Here is a 12340-nt window from a genome sequence, read left to right as displayed (position 1 = left end):
AGACAAAAAACACTGCTTTGATATCTTATTGGGAACTTCAGAGAGATTGGGTTGGAATCATAGACTAGTAGAGCTAGATTGTCATGTATGGTAAAATAGTCCTAAATTTTTTCTTTTTTTAAAGATTTATTTATTTATTTATTTATTTATAAGTCGGAGTTACACAGAGAGAGAAGGAGAAGCAGAGAGGAAGAGAAAGAGAGAGAAACAGAGAGAGAGAGAGAGAGTTGTCTACCATCTGCTGGTTCACTCTCCAATTGGCCACAACCGCCAAAGCTGTGCTGATCCAAAGCCAGTAGCCTAGAGCTTCCTCTGGGTCCCCCATATGGGTGCAAGGGCCCAAGCAATTGGGCCATTTTTCACTGTCTTCCCAGGCTATAGCAGAGAGCTGGATTGGAAGTGGAGCAGCTGGGACTAGAACCAGCACCCATATGGGATGCCAGCACTGCAGGGATGGCTTTATCTGCTATGCCACAGTGCCAGCCCCAGTCCAAATTTTTAAAGTCAGAAAATTCCATGTATAAAATGACTTTTCTGAAGTAATAAGACAGGGCTGTACCAGAATGGCCACAAGTATTTTAATAGGCTATCCAGTGCACAACACCAATAGGCAAGAATCAGAAAAACTATTATAAATAACCTGAACAGTACCTTGCAGTAGTGTTTCAATGTTATATTGTCTATTTTGTGCTTAATATTTTCATAACCAATATCCTCTATTAATTTTAAGCACTTTATTAGGATATTATCCTTTATCTGACTTAAATTCTTTTTTATTGAAATAGAAATTGCTTTATTGTTTTATAAATAATTCTTATCAACATCAGGGTCAAAGTATCAGAACCAAGCTGGTTCAGCTTCCTTAAACATACATCGAATTCACTCATTCTGTACATCTCTATTCTGAGCTGACATCCTCTTTTACACAGATTAATAAAGTCAACTCCATTTTTGATTACCTATTACATCTGCCAAGCTCAAACCCATTTTCCACAAAACATTCATGAAGTACACTTAAAACATTACATCTCTAAATCTGTGCTTTGCTTTCCTTTAACTCATTTCAGTAGCTCTAATGTAGAAAGCAAACCACTCCTCTTAGTTCTCAAAATCAGCCCAGCTCTCCTGACTTTCTTCCCTTTGCCTGTTCTGCTCTGGCTGCACTATCTTCTTTTCTACTCGTGCGCCAAGGTATTTCCCGTTTCAGGAAGTTTGAATCAATAATTTTCTTTTCCTAAAGTTTTCCTCTTGCTTTTTGAGTTATCAGCCTTCCTCTATGTCTTGCCAGCTTCGATTTAAATGCTATATCATCAAGAAATTCTTTGTAGCCCCTTCTTGCATTCTTGTAACATTCTTGTAATACTCCAACTGAAATCTCTCATAATAGAAAGTTAAACAATTTTGCATATGACTTAATTTAACAAGGGTCATTTCTCCTAGATTAAAATTCCATAAGGTCAATCATTCTATTTCCATTTAGAGTACTTTTTACAAAAGTTTTACATTTAGTTATGCTAAAGTTTAATCATTATCTTGCTGGAAGTTAATCTTCAAGCACAAAAGTACGTTTATTTTTGCTTACCAATATCCTAGGTGCTTAGGAGAGTCTGCTCCATATTATGCTCAAAGAAAGCATTTTTGAAATGGGCAAAGGGATTAACATTCAGAAGGCTTTTTTAAAAAGATATCCAAGTATTCACTAGGAGAAGAATTGTTACTACAATAATAGTGGTTGTGTTTATTTGTATGAGTTAATACTAAGGCTGGTGCTGGTCTCAGTGGGATAATTCACTGTCTCACTGAACAAAGATATTTTGATGTACATATTCAAAAGGATAATAATATTTTCTACATTGATTTAAAGTTTTGTTTGTTGGCTCACACTCTTCAGGGGTCTGCAAGCACGTCTACTTCTTTTTTGTTCAATCAGAATCTTCACATTTGCTAACTTATCCCACTTGGCTTCTAGTTCCAGAGAGATTGCAGGTCATAGGCAAGCATGTCTCACAAACATTCTGACAGCCTCTTTATGGCCAATAAGCATAAAAAAAGCTGTCATCACAGTATATTAATGACTTCATTTTTACATGGCCTAAACAAGAAAACTAAGGAAAGCCATCTGGCTTGGACGCTGAGAAAATGCCTCGGGAGATCATAGTAAACTCTTCCTTAGTATTCTTTTCTCCAGGATAAATGACCCAATTCTTTTAGGATTTCTTCATAGATTTTGTTTCCAGAGTGCTACATTTCCAAGGCACTATTACAGAAACTAGTAACTCCTCCCAAGATATGCATTTTTTAAATTTTTATCAAAAAAGGCTACACACAAAATCATGAACTATCAGAGTTTTAGAGATGTGGAAACTGTAAATACGTCATCATGTCATTAACAGGGAGATAGAGGCTTAGAGTATCTACCTAACTAGGGCAAGGCCTCCCCAAGAGGTATGATGCTATCTCTCAGGTGTTGGTGAGTATGAATATTGTCAGTATCTCCCCCTCCGGGAACTGGCTGGGTTGCCGCGAAGAAAGAGTCGAGGAGACTGAGGAAAGTCAAGCTAACCACATTTTATTGGTACTCTAGGCAACTAGGAGGAGAGATCGCTCAAGCCTACTCCTGCAGGCACAAGGCACTACGGACCCGGGAGAGAAGGCTGAGCAACCTCTGCTTTACAGTGTCTGAGGGTCCCCTTATATATGGTTTCTAGAGGTCAGCCCCGCCCTTGCGCCAACCTCCCAGGGTCCCGTAGTCAAAGTAACGACAGTTATAACGGTTGATTTGCGGTTTGCGGTTAGGCCATTATAACGGTTTTGCAGTTAAATGTTACACCGGTTTTGAAGTTAGGCCATTTCCTCTTTCAAACTGCGCTATAGCGTAGTTACTTTCTCCGCGAATGGGTCCCTAACAAATATAGCTTCTCATAAGCCTATATTGCTATACAAATAAAATAGTTTTTGAAATACATCAAGACTCCTTCTGAATGCTGCTGGAACACATGTATTTCTTTTTTTTTAACTTTTATTTAATGAATATAAATTTCCAAAGTACAGCCTATGGATTACAATGGCTTCTCCCCCCATAACTTCCCTCCCACCTGCAACCTTCCCCTTTCCTGCTCCCTCTCCACTTCCATTCACATCAAGATTCATTTTCAATGATCTTTATATACAGAAGATCAGTTTAGCATACATTAAGTAAAGATTTCAACAGTTTGCTCCCACACAGAAGCACAAAGTGAAAAATACTGTTTGAGTACTAGTTATAGCATTAAATCACAATGTACAGCACACTAAGGACAAAGATCCTACATGAGGAGTAAGTGCACAGTGACTCCTGTTGTTGACTTAACAAATTGACACTCTTGTTTATGGCATCAGTAATCACCCTAGGCTCTTGTCATGAGCTGCCAAGGCTATGGAAGACCCCTGAGTTCACCGACTCTGATCATATTTAGACAATGCCATGGTCAAAGTGGAAGTTCTCTCCTCCCTTCAGAGAAAGGTACCTCCTTCTTTGAAAACTTGTTCTTTCCACTGGGATCTCACTCACAGAGATCTTTCATTTAGGTCATTTTTTTTTTCCAGAGTGTCTTGGCTTTCCATGCCTGAAATACTATCATGGGCTTTTCAGCCTGATCCACATGCCTTAAGGGCCGATTCTGAGGCCAGAATGCTGCTTAGAACATCTGCCATTCTATGGAGCTGCTGTGTATCTCGCTTCACATGTTGGATCATTCTCTCCCTTTTTGATTCTATCAGTTAGTATTTGCAGACACTATTCTTGTTTATGTGATCCCTTTGGCTCTTAGTCCTATCATTATGATCAATTGTGAACAGAAATTGATCACTGGGACTAGTGAGATGGCATTGGTACATGTCACCTAAATGAGATTGAATTGGAATCCCCTGGTATGTTTCTAACTCTACTGTTTGGGGCAAGTCAACTTGAGCATGTCCTGAACTGCACATCTCTTCCCTCTCTTATTCCCACTCTTATATTTAACAGCTATCACTTTTCAGTTAGGTTTCAACACTTAAGAATAGCTGTGTTTGATTACAGTATTCAACCAAAAGCATTAAGTAGAACAAACAAAAAATATACTAAGAGGGATAAAGTATTAAGTTGTTCATCAACAGTCAGGGCAAGGGCTGATCAAGTCACCGTATCTCACAGTGTTCATTTCACTTTAACAGGTTTCCTTTTTGGTGCTTGGTTAGTTGTCACCAATCAGGGAGAACACATGATATCTGTCCCTTTGGGACTGGCTTATTTCACTAGCATAATGTTTTCCAAATTCCTAGCAGGGATCACTTTTCAGTTAAAATTTAAACACCTAAGAATAATTGTGTGTTAATTACAGAGTTCAACCAATGGTACTAGAACCAAAAAAATACTAAAATGGATAAAGTATTACATTGTACATCAACCGTCAGGACAAGAGCTGATCAAGTCACTGTTTCTCATAGTGTCCATTTCACTTCAACAAGTTTTCCCATAGGTGCTCAGTTAGTTGTCACTGATCAGGGAGAACATATGATATTTGTCCCTTTGGGACTGGCTTAATTCACTCAGCATGATATTTTCCAGATTCCTCCATCTTGTTGCAAATGACCAGGTTTCATTGTTTTGACTGCTGCATAGTATTCTATAGAGTACATGTCCCATAATTTGTTTATCCATTCTACTGTTGATGGGCATTTGGGTTGGTTCCAGGTCTTAACTATTGTGAATTGAGCTGCAATAAACATTAAGGTGCAGAAAGCTTTTTTGTTTACCAATTTAATATCCTTTGGCTAAATTCCAAGGAGTGTGATTGCTGGGTTGAATGGTAGGGTTATATTCAGGTTTCTGAGGAATCTCCAGACTGACTTCCATAGTGGCTTAACCAGTTTGCATTCCCACCAACAGTGGGTTAGTGTCCCTTTTTCCCCACATCCTCTCCAGCATCTGTTGTTGGTAGATTTCTGAATGTGAGCCATTCTAACCCCATTCAATAGGATGTTGGCAGTGGGTTTTTCATAAATTGCTTTCATTGTATTGAGGAATGTTCCTTCCATACCCAGTTTGCTTAGAGTTTTCATCATGAAAGGGTGTTGTATTTTATCAAATGCTTTCTTATCATCTATTGAGATAATCATATGGTTTTTCTTCTGCAGTCTATTAATGTGGTGTATCACATTGATTGTCTTGCGCACATTAAACCATCCCTGCATACCAGGGATAAATCCCACTTGGTCTGGGTGGATGATCTTTCTGATGTGTTGTTGCATTCTATTGGCGAGAATTTTATTGAGGATTTTTGCATCTATGTTCATCAGGGATATTGGTCTGTAATTCTCTTTCAATGCTACATCTTTTTCCAGCTTAGGAATTAAGGTGATGCTGGCTTCATAGAAAGAATTTGGGAGGATTCCCTCTTTTTCAATTGTTCTGAATAGTTTGAGAAGAATTGGAGTTCCTTCTTCTTTAAATGTCTGGTAGAATTCAGCAGTGAATCCATCTGGTCCTGGGCTTTTCCTTTTTGGGAGGGCCTTTATTACTGTTTCAATTTCTTCTTAGTTATGGGTCTGTTTAGGTTTTCTATGTCTTCCTGGTTCAATTTAGGTAGGTTGCATGTGTCCAGGAATCTATCCATTTCTGATAGGTTTCCCTGTTTGCTGGCATACAAGTCCTTGTAGTAATTTCTGATGATTCTTTTTATTTCTGTGGTGTCTGTTATTACGTTTCCTTTTTCATCTCTGATTTTATTGATTGATTGGGGTCTTTTTTTTAGTTAGTTGGGCCAATGGGGTGTCAATTTTGTTTATTTTTTCAAAAAGCCATCTCCTTGTTTGGCTGATTTTTTGTAATGTTTTTTTGGATTCAATCCTGTTGATTTCTTCTCTGCTTTTAATTATTTCTCTTCTTCTACTAGATTTGGGTCTGGTTTGCTGCAGATTTTCTAGATCCTTGAGATGCACTGAAAGCTCATCTATTTGGTGCCTTTCCAATTTCTTGATGTAGGCACCTATTGATATAAACTTTCCTCTTAACATTGCTTTTGCTGTATCCCATAAGTTTTGGTATGTTGTGCTGTTATCCTCATTTACTTCCAGAAAATTTTTGATTTCTCTTTTGATTTCTTCTATGACCCATTGTTCATTCAGGAGCATGTTGTTCAAACTCCATGTGTTTGCATATGCTCTAGGGATTCCTGAGTTGCTAATTTCCAACTTCATTCCTTTATGGTCTGAGAAGCTGCATCATATGATTCTAATTCTTTTGAATTTGCTGAGACTTGCTTTATGGCCTAGTATGTGGTCAATCCTAGAGAAGGTTCCATGTACTGCTGAGAAGAATGTAAATGCTTTATGTGTAGGATGAAAAGGTCTGTAGATATCTGTTAGATCCATTTGGGCTATAGTGTCATTTAAATCTTCTATCTCCTTGTTGATCTTCTGTCCTGTTGATCTGTCTATTTCTGAGAGTGGAGTATTGAAGTCCCCCAGTACTACTGCATTGGGGTCTAAGTCTCCCTTTAAGTCCCTTAACGAATCTTTTAAATAAACCGGTGCCCTGTAATTAGGTGTATATACATTGATAATCGTTATATCTTCCTGTTGAATTGATCCCTTAATCATTATATAGTGCCCCTCTTTGTCTCTCCTAACAGTTTTTGTGCTAAAGTTTATGTTGTCCAATATTAAGATGGCTACATCCGCTCTTTTTTCATTTCTCTTGGCATGGTATATCTTTTTCCAGCCTTTCACTTTCAGTCTGTATGCATCTTTGTTGGAAAGATGTGTTTCTTGTAAGCAGCAAATAGATGGGTTTGGTTTCTTAACCCAGTCAGCCAATTGGTGTCTTTTAACTGGACAGTTGAGACCATTAACGTTCAATGTGACTATTGATAAGTAGTAACTTTGCCCTGCCATTTGCCAAAGATATTTTCTAATATATGTTTTGAACTTCCTGTGATCTTTTGCTGTGAGGTTTCCTTTGTTTACTTTCTTTCATATTGATGACCATGTTTCTGTGTTTCTGTGTGTAACACATCTTTAAGCATCTTTTGCAGGGCTGGACGAGTGGCAACAAAGTCTTTCAATTTCTGTTTGTTGTGAAAGGTCTTTATTTCACCTTCATTCACAAATGAGAGCTTTGCATGATATAATATTCTGGGCTGGCAGTGTTTCTCTCTTAGTACCTGGGCTATATCTCGCCATTCTCTCCTAGCTTGTAGAGTTTCTGATGAGAAGTCAGCTGTGAGTCTGATTGGAGATCCTGAGAGTAATCTGATGTTTCTCTCTTGCACATTTTAGGATCTTTTCTTTATGTTTCACTGCGGTGAGTTTAATTACAACGTGTCGTGGTGAGGATCTCTTTTGGTCATGTTTATTAGGGGTTCTTTGAGCTTCCTGTACTAGGATTTCTCTGTCCTTCTCCAAACCTGGGAAATTTTCTGCTAGTATCTCACTAAAAAGGCCTTTTAATCCTTTCTCCCTCTCCATGCCTTCAGGAACTCCTAGAACCCGAATGTTGGGTTTTTTAATAGTATCCTGAAGATTCCCGACAATATTTTTTAGATTTCTAATTTCCTCTTCTTTTCTTTGGTTTGACTGTATATTTTCCTGTTCTCTGTCTTCTAAGTCCAATATTCTCTCTTCTGCTTCACCCATTCTGTTTTTAAGGCTCTCTAATGTGCTTGTCATTTGATCTATTGAATTCTTCATTTCATTATGATTTCTCGTCACTATCACAGTTTCATGTTCTACTAGTTGTTTCATTTCATTTTGATTCCTCCTTAATATTTCAATTTCGTGAGAGATTTTCTATCTTGTCCATTAAGGATTTCTGTAGTTCAAGAATTTGTTTTTGAGAACTTCTTAATGTTCTTATCAATTTTTTGAGATCTGCTTCTTGCATTTCCTCTATGTCATCATCTTTATAATCTTGAATTGGGGTGTCTATTTCATTTGGGGGCATCATAGTGTCTTCCTTGTTCTTGTTACCTCAGTTTTTGCATTTGTTGTATGGCATATTGGAGATATTCTTTGGTTTCTTCGGTGTGGTGTTTTTTCTCATTATACTGTGACTCTAGATTAAGTGGACTGTCTGCTTTTGATGGATCCTTGGAGGCTGACATGGGTGTGGCCAAAGAGTTCTGTTTGGCTCTTCAGGGTTAAGGGTTTGCCAAAGGTGATTCACCCAGATTGTTCTCTCGCTGGCTCTCTCTCTCTCTCTCTCTCTTTTTTTTTTTTTTTTTTAACTCAGTTGGGAAGTAATTCCACACAGATGAGTGGAATTGAGAGTAATTGATGTATGAAATCTGGCCCCTGTGGGTATTCGTCTGCTTACCGCTGGGACCACACAAAGAGTTTATGCAGCTTGCAGTTTGGTCTCAAATTTCTCAACAGTCTCTCACCAGGTTGCCCAGGTTACCGAGTTTGTGTACTCGGTGAGTTCTCTCGCCCCCCCCCTTCAGATTTTCACAGTCTCATTTCCTTAGCTCCTCACTTTCACTAGGTGTTAACCTCCTGTTATTTCTGTTATCTCCACCAGAGTCGGGTTTTTCTGCTTGGCTAATGAGGGGCGCCGCTTTACATATGCAAAATGGCGTGCGCAGCTTTACCTACGTAAAATGGCGCCTGCCCTTTGTCTTGCTTGATTTTGTAAGGTGAGTGGAGAGAGAGGCTAATGTCCGTGACAGTTCCCCTTATTTATTTGGTTTTTTCTCTCCTCCAGTCAGCCTGGTGAACTTTTCCCAGTGGGGTTTCAGGCCTCGTTCTCTGTAGGCTCTTTCTGCCTTTCCCCACCAATGTCTTGGGTTCCCGAGGTTTTTCTCTCACCTCCCCTTCCAGCGCTGGCGTGCAGACTCTGAGGCTCGGCTCCCGCAGCTCGGCTTCCTTGGCTCGGCTTCCACGCCGTGGGTGACCTTGCTTTCCCCGTAGGTCCTCCGTGTCACATCCACTAGATCTGGAAGAGTTTCCTATGCAATTTTTTCCTGATCCTTTTCCTGAGGCTACCGTAACTCTACTTTTATTAAACTATCTCTTCCTGGACTATCGGTGCGCACCCTCACTATTCCACCATCTTGGCTCCACCCGTAAGGCTTTATATTCTCGAACACATGTATTTCTAAAGATATTTATAAAATGTCTTAGTAACCAACTGTCTAAACAATTATTTAAATTAGAAATATCAAAATTTTTTGTAATTTTATTAGTTATTTATTTCTTCAAATATTTTTCTTTCTTTACATATGCATACTGAGAAGTACTGGCTGTTGGGAAAATACAAATAACAAAATGAGGAGATGGTAGTTTTTAAATAGATTTATGATTTTTCAATTTTGGATAGTTTAACATTCAGTACATATCAGTTTTTTAATTTTTTGAAAAATTTATTTATTTCAGAGACAGAGTTACAGAGAGAGAGAGAGAGAGACAGAGAGAGGTCTTCCATCTGCTCATTCGCCCCCCAAATGGCTGCAACACCTAGAGCTGGGACATTCTGAAACCAGGAGAGAAGCTTCTTCCAGGTCCAGGTCTCCCATGTGAGTACAGGGGCTCAAGCACTTGGGCCATCTTCTATTGCTTTCCCAGGCACTATAGCAGGGAGCTAGATCAGAAGAAGAGCAGCCAAGGCTACAACCAGCACCCATATGGGATGCTGGTGCTGCAGGCAGAGGTTTAACCTACTGTGCCACAGTGCTGGCCCCTACATATCATTTTATATCAATTATTACCACCATCATTTTTATACAAGTATTATTTTATCAACATTTTATTATTCCAACTTGCATTTAAATATAGAACCTGAGACTTCTAGAATGCTTCTAGGCTGATGGTTATTTATGTGGTACACAAGCTAATCCCTTGCAAGAATGGGGGGGCATAGAAAAATCACATTGTGAGGTTTTCTGAGTTAAATATCCAGGCATAAATTCAGGGCAAACAGATTCAGAACTGGAAATCTAGGGCTACTCTCTCATCTTCCAGCTCTTTCTCCTTAATGTAACAATATAAACACGATAATTTTTTCAATAATAATATTAAACAACTATAGCAATTAAAGAAAACAGTGAGCTGATAGACTTACCCATAAGGGTATAGCTAAAAACTTGCCATGAGAGTCCAGATCCCTTTAAGTTAGCAGGTGCCTAAATGAAAGTTCTCTGTGAGTGAGATCTCCTTGGAAAGAAGGGGCCATCAAAGAAGGAGGTAACTTTCCCTGAAGGGAGGAAAGAACTTCCACTTTTATTATGGCCTTGTCTAAATAAGGTCAGAGTTTGTGAACTCAAGAGACTTCCATAGCCTTGGCAGCTCATGACAAGAGCTTTGGGTGATCACTAATGTCATAAAAGAGTATCAATTGTTAAATTAACAACAGGAGTCACTGTGCACTTGCTCCCCATGTAGGACCTCGATCCTTAATGTGTTGTACTATGAGAATTAACAGTAAAACTAATCCTCAAACAGTACTTTATACTTTGTGTGTATGTGTGGGTGCAAACTGTTGAAATCTTTACTTAGTATAGAATGGATCTTCTGTATATAAAGATAATTAAAAATGAATATTAATGAAGAATGAGATGAGAGAAGGAGTAGGAGATGGGATGGTTTGTGGATGGAGGGTGAAGGATTATGGGGGGAAGAACCGCTATAATCCAAAAGTTCTACTTTTGAAATTTATATTTATTAAATAAAAATTTTCTATTAAAAAAAGGAAAACAGTAAGCTGATGACACTAGATTCTAGGCACTCTACTGAGTGATTTATATCATTTTCACATTTAGTTTCATAACTGTGTAAGGCTAGTTGAAGTAAATATCATAATTATCCACTTTAAAGATAATAAAAAACAACGTAGCATATTATAAATTATTATTCTAAAAAGAAACCACACATCATCTAGGACACAACAAAAATGTAGAATTTCATGCAAATTGAAACACAATAAGATTCCATTATGCATTTAATAAAAAGACAAACTAGCTTAAAAGAGTGAGTATACAAACAGTGATATTTGGAAGTATTGAAACTCTTATACACTATTGATGGAAGTTTAAATAATTAAATCATTTGGAAATGACTTTAGCTTTTTCTTAAAAGTTAAATGCTCCTAAAATATATTTCAGAAATTTAATTGACAGGTATTTATCAGAAAAAAAAAAAACACATGAGTTTATGTCAACAAAGATGAGTGCATGGATGTTTGTATCATTTTTTTTTAAAGATTTATTCATTTATTTGAAAGTCAGAGTTACACAGAGAGAAGAGGGGCAGAGAGAGAGAGACAGAGAGAGGTCTTCCATCTGATGATTCACTCCCTAATTGGCAACAATGGCTGGAGCTGCGCCAATCCAAAGCCAGGAGCCAGGAGCCAGGAGCTTCTTCCGGTTCTCCCACACAAGTGCAGGGGCCCAAGGACGTGGGCCATCTTCTACTGCTTTCCCAGGCCTTAGCAGAGAGCTGGATCAGAAGTGGATCAGCCAGGTCTTGAATCGGCACCCATATGGGATGCTGGCACTTCAAGCCAGGGAGTTAACCCACTGCGCCACAGCGCCAGCCCCTGTATCATTTTTATTTGTAATAGCCCAAACTAGAAACAGCATGGATGCCCTTTCTCTGGTGAATGCATACACAAACCACGACATATCCATACGTTGGCATACTTTTCAGCAATAATATGGAATGAGCAACTAATGCATGCAAGAACAAAGATGTATCTCAAAATAATTATACTTAGTGAAAAAAAGAAGAGAGTAAGATTTTACATGTTTCTATTATATAAAATTCTAAGACATGCAAACTAATGTGTAAGGACAGAATGTAGACCAGTGGTTTCCCTGGGATAAATAGTATGGTATGCAGGAGGCAGAAGGAAGGGTTTACAGTGGGGTAGAGAGCCATAAAAATTTTAGGGGAGTGATAAATTTCTTCATTATTTCACTTTTGGTAGTAATTTCACAGGTTTATGTCAAAGTATATACAATTACATACATTAAATATTTATTCTCTGTCATTTATGCCTCAAATTATGGAAATCTATTACAGAACCTCAAAATTAATTTCATCATCAAACAAAATATGAACTAATCATTTTAAGAAGTTAGAAAAAGCAGTAGTTTGTGTTATCAAAGCAAAGGGAAGACAAAAAAATGAAAATAATAACAAAATGAAATAATAATAAATTTCTGAAAATTAGAACTGAAATAAGTGAGAAAATGGTTCTGTTTTAGAGGGAAGAAAATAAATACACTTACAACTTCCTCAATGAAAAAATGAAATGCTGGTAACATACAAATTTAAGAATTAACAAAAAAGGCAGGGTAGATATAATCAAATACCTAAAATATAG

At 37.9% G+C, this 12340-nt stretch overlaps 1 long non-coding RNA gene across 2 annotated transcripts in view; it reads left to right on the top strand.

Moving 5' to 3' along the window:
• Positions 1 to 9257: 9257 nt before the first annotated feature.
• LOC127492294 (uncharacterized) overlaps positions 9258 to 12340 on the top strand; it is a 65608-nt gene continuing 62525 nt past the window's right edge. For both annotated transcript variants that reach the window (XR_007921475.2, XR_007921474.2), the window contains exon 1: positions 9258 to 9533. This is a non-coding gene — a long non-coding RNA (uncharacterized lncRNA). The remainder of the gene's footprint in view (positions 9534 to 12340) is intronic.

Source organism: Oryctolagus cuniculus, chromosome 10 (assembly GCF_964237555.1).
Source record: "Oryctolagus cuniculus chromosome 10, mOryCun1.1, whole genome shotgun sequence".
NCBI classification, from domain to species: Eukaryota; Metazoa; Chordata; class Mammalia; order Lagomorpha; family Leporidae; genus Oryctolagus; species Oryctolagus cuniculus.
This window is presented reverse-complemented; position numbering and strand designations above follow the sequence as displayed.